The 5000-nt window shown below is 40.4% G+C and overlaps 1 protein-coding gene across 1 annotated transcript in view; it reads left to right on the plus strand.

Annotated features, from left to right (window-relative positions):
* Positions 1-5000, plus strand: part of LOC311048878 (SH3 and multiple ankyrin repeat domains protein 2-like) — a 338179-nt gene that overhangs the window by 149824 nt on the left and 183355 nt on the right. The window lies entirely within an intron of this gene.

The following is a 5000-nucleotide window of genomic DNA, read 5'->3' on the forward strand; positions in this document are numbered from 1 at the left end:
ACACTTTATTCCATCGGTGGGTGGAGGCGACTCAAAACATATTTTTGTGTGTATTTTTATATCAAAGGTTCATCAAATTCTATTTTTAATTGCTTCCTGTAAACGCAAACGTACGGCCTGATGACAAAGATCAACTTTTCAGGCCACGACCCCCCAAAATAATCGTATTACTAAAATAGTATTTGAACTGGGCGCCCCCCATCTTACAAGCACTTGGAATTGTAGACATTACGTTTAGTTTGACTCGGTTCCACATATAAATAGAAAATAGCTGATCTACAAGCCTGTAGTTTGGCTATTTTCACAATGTTCGCCTCTTTCTTATGTAATATTTGTCAATTTTTCCAATTTGGTATTAAAAAGGTCTTAAAAGTCCTTAGATTGCAACTTTGGAAATGTGTAGATAGATAGCCTACGGCCTGTATACACTTATGTTGGTTTGTTTACTGTTTCATTCTGTATAGTAGTGTGTATATCTGTCTGTCTCTTATATGTCAACATGATTTGTGTGCATGGGGATCTCATCTTAAACAAGCTACGTGCTTAACTGAGCTATCCAGTTTAGTAGACCTTGTATTGCGAATTTGTACTTCCATGTACTGTTATGTACTGCCATGTACTGTTCTCATGTCTTACTAAATAAAGTACATCAATCAATCAATCAATCAGTGAGAAAACAATGTTGTTTAAGCTAATCATCTGGGGACCCCCCCTAGAATCATCCCCAGCTTGGCAACCATTCACATAGATAAGACCTTTATGGATATAAATACATGTTGATTCCATTCACCTGTTTGATTCCCATAGCTGTGCGTTCCTCCACTCTCACCGGATTTTAATTAGGGAGAATTTGGTCTGCTACGTTTTTTTATCCAACTCAAAATGACAGTCAGACGGTGCATTACTTGTTAACTTAAAAATATGTATCTGAAAACATTGGAGGTGAGAAATAAGCAATAAGCTGCACTCTGATCAGTGCAGTGTGTGAGTCCAGCAATCCCATAGCTCGGAGGCAACGGAACCGCAGGCTGACGCTGTGATTGGTTACATCAAAACACACCCTCATTTCTGAGCTAAACTTAAAGCAATAAAGCCATTCCATGACAACTTTAATTACGATTGGATAATCATATCATATGATCAAGAGAATGGGTGATATTTTTGCGGAGCTTTTTTTTTCTTTCTTATTATTATTATTTTCTTAATTATTCAGAACATAAGCCAACATTAAGCAACAGTTGTCAAGATTTGTCAATTTTGCCAACATGAGAAAAATAGCCAGTCTACAATGTCACAATCTGGGAACCCATTCTGTAAAAAAAAAGGAAAGAAATATAATTTTTTTCTCTTTTGTTTTGACCCCTGGGGCACCACCTCCTTTTGTTGTGTAGTAACAGGAACTTGGTTTGGCTCCTCCCCTTTCTTAGTCCACTTCCTCCCGAGTGCTTCTGTCTATATTCCTACTAACAACCAGTGTTGGGCAGTAACAAGTTACTTTTAATATATTACTGTAATATTATTTTGTACCCAGTAACGAGTAGTGTAAGGTATTACTCTTCCAAAACTGTCAGGATCTGTCTCCTTGTATCTTTCTGTTGTATCGTTCCAATTGTTTCCTCTTCTCCAGGGCCGGAGTGGGACTCCAAATCTGGCCGGGAGATACACGCCCACCCAGGCCACCCCGATTTTTTTGGGGGGCCTTATTTTTGGGGGGCCTTACAAAAGGGGGGCCTTTTTGGGGGTTAAAGGTAGGGGGGAGGCCCGCAGCTGCACTGAGCTGCAAGCAACACTGACTGCATTGAATTGAAATTGACTGTGGTTGGCCTGGCCTGAGCTTAGGAGAGATTTTTTTTTGCTGCATCACTTAAGCGCCGCGCTGGCTGTGGATGGCTGGCCTGACCTGATATTTTTTTTTGATCCAAAAAAAAAAAAATGTTTTTTTTTTTTTTTTTTTCAGGCAGGCCACTAGAGGGCAGGCCACCGGGAATAGTCCCGGTCCTCCCGACGGCCAATCCGGGCCTGCTCTTCTCCATGTACTTTTATTATGTAGTGATGTCCTAGTGTGTCCTGTTCTCCATGTACTTTTATTATGTAGTGTTGTCCTAGTGTGTCCTGTTCTCCTTGTACTTTTATTATGTAGTGATGTCCAAGTGTTTACTGTTCTCCTTGTGCTTTTATTATGTAGTGATGTCCAAGTGTTTCCTGTTCTCCTTGTGCTTTTATTATGTAGTGATGTCCAAGTGTTTCCTGTTTTCCTTGTACTTTTATTATGTAGTGTTGTCCTAGTGTGTCCTGTTCTCCTTGTACTTTTATTATGTAGTGTTGTCCTAGTGTGTCCTGTTCTCCTTGTACTTTTATTATGTAGTGTTGTCCTAGTGTGTCCTGTTCTCCTTGTACTTTTATTATGTAGTGATGTCCTAGTGTGTCCTGTTCTCCTTGTACTTTTATTATGTAGTGATGTCCTAGTGTTTCCTGTTCTCCTTGTACTTTTATTATGTAGTGATGTCCTAGTGTTTCCTGTTCTCCTTGTGCTTTTATTATGTAGTGATGTCCAAGTGTTTCCTGTTTTCCTTGTGCTTTTATTATGTAGTGTTTCCTGTCTGCCCTAGTTACTGTTACCTGTCTTGTCTCTCCTCCCTGTGATTACTCGTTTCTCCACCTGTGGCCCGTTAGTCTCCCAGCCAATCCCTGTGTTGATTGTCTTTGAGTTTCACCTGTGTGTTGTTAGTGTGTCTATTTAACCCTCCCTGTGTTTGACATTGTCCCGTCAGATCATAGTCAGTGTCATGGTGTTTCCTGCCTTCTATGTCCTGCTTTAATGCCAGTTTGTATTGTGAGTTTGTTAATGCATATCACCAGTGGCGTGCACAGACATTTTGAGGGGCAGGTGCTAAAGTAAATTATACTTTTTTTTGTTTACTTAGTCTGTTCTTTTTTCCCTCTACACCTATACCTCTTTGCCAAAAATAGCCGATCTACAAGCTCACAACGCCTCGCAGCGCGAGGCTTGTAGATCTGCTATTTTTGGCTAAAGTTCTCCTCAGAAAAGGGATGCTTGGTTTTCGAGTGGTTATGGTAAAAGGAAAAATCGTATCACATAAAGATTTGGCGGACCCCCTGTAGTAACTCTGAGGACCCCCTAGGGGTCCCGGACCCCCTGTTGAAGACCCCTGCTGTGCCCTTTTTTCAAAAGGTTACTTCTGGTCAAGAGGGCAAAGGGCAGGTGCTGTAGCACCACCTAGAGTCTATCTGTGCACGTCCCTGCATATCATCATTGTCTCATGCACTTGTCTCATATTGTGACGAAAACAGTAACATTATACTATATTACTTTGTAAAAAAATAGTACACATTACATATTACTCAGGTTTTGTTGGCTGCCTTTTGAAAACCTTTCGTTTTAAAGGTCTTATTATTCAAAAAAGAAAAATCAGATTCAGTTCTAAAAGGAGCTGGCTAAACAGATTGTGGTGGTGTTTTTTTTTTGCGGGTGTGGGAGGGGGGCAAAAGCAATATGTAATATAATATGTAATATGATACTCTTGATTCCAAGTAATACGTAATATAATATTACTTTTTTAAGGAGTAATATGTAATAAGTAACATATTATTCTCCTGAGTAATATTGCCCAACATTGCTAACAACAACACTACATGTTTAGAGCAGTGGTGCTGACACATCCAGCTGTCAGCACAATTTGTTTTGAGAGAGATTATACAATCTCACGGCGCGCCACAATGCAACAGGTCGTGAGATTGTAGATCAGCTATTTTTTTTTTAGAGCTTAAAAATCTAATGTGTTTAAAACTGTTCCTCATTTTCTTGGGGACCCCCGGAACCCCCCCTGACTCCAAGGACCCCTGGGGGTCCCCAGTCCCCACTTATGACAACCAGTGATTTATGTAGGCTCAAAGTCATAATCACATTGGATCGCTGAAGACGTAATAAAGGAATACAAAAATGCACTGTTCATCTAAACCCGTACAGTACAGAAACCTGTGTGTGTGTGTGTGTGTGTGTGTGTGTGTGTGTGTGTGTGTGTGTGTGTGTGTGTGTGTGTGTGTGTGTGTGTGTGTGTGTGTGTGTGTGTGTGTGTGTGTGTGTGTGTGTGTGTGTGTGTGTGTGTTTTCATGTGTGTGTGTGAGTGTTTGAGTGCGTGCGCTCATCTGCGCCTGTGTGCATGTGTTTGAGAGAGAGAGAGAGAGAGAGAGAGCGGTTCTCTATTTTCAATATTTTATTGTGCATCCTAAAAAAAGCATTCAATATTCATATGAGTGTGTGGCGCTGAACATGCGTGGAGGAGAACACTTAGTGGGCGATTTGTACAGCAGATTCTGCTCCCCCTAGCACTCTACCATGCTCTATTCTCCTCTCTCTCTCTCTCTCTCTCTCTCTCTCTCTCTCTCTCTCTCTCTCTCTCTCTCTCTCTCTCTCTCTCTCTCTCTCTCTGAGTGTGTGAGTGGCAGTAGCTACATTCTATATTTAACCCATTAAGACCGGGGACGCATCTGTGTAATTGTTTTGATTTCTTGGGGCTGTTCAAAACATAGCAGATCTACAAGCTCATAGCGCGGCACCGAGTGCACCAAGCGCCATGAGCTTGTAGATCTGCTATGTTTAGAAAAATCACAGAAAATGTGTTGCAAATCTTTGAATTTTTAAATCGAACATTTTGTAACTCAAATCTTTGCTTCTGGGGGAATTCTACAAATGTCTTCTAAATGTTTTACTTTTTTTATTATGTTGCTATAATATCAGTGGTTCTCAAACTTATGTCAAGGACCACCCAAAATGTTGTTCCAGGGACCCCCCAGAAGCAAAGATTTGAGTAAAAGAAAATTGCCTTAAAAAAAAAGAAGTATATATATATTCAAAGATTTGCACAAATCTTCACGATTTAAAAAAAAACAACATAGCAGATCTACAAGCTCATAGCGCGGCACATGAGCTTGTATATCTGCTATGTTTTTAATAGCCCTAGAAGTATGAAATAACGGTT

Source organism: Gymnoscopelus microlampas, assembly GCF_963454915.1.
Source record: "Gymnoscopelus microlampas genome assembly, chromosome: 1".
Lineage (NCBI taxonomy): Eukaryota > Metazoa > Chordata > Actinopteri > Myctophiformes > Myctophidae > Gymnoscopelus > Gymnoscopelus microlampas.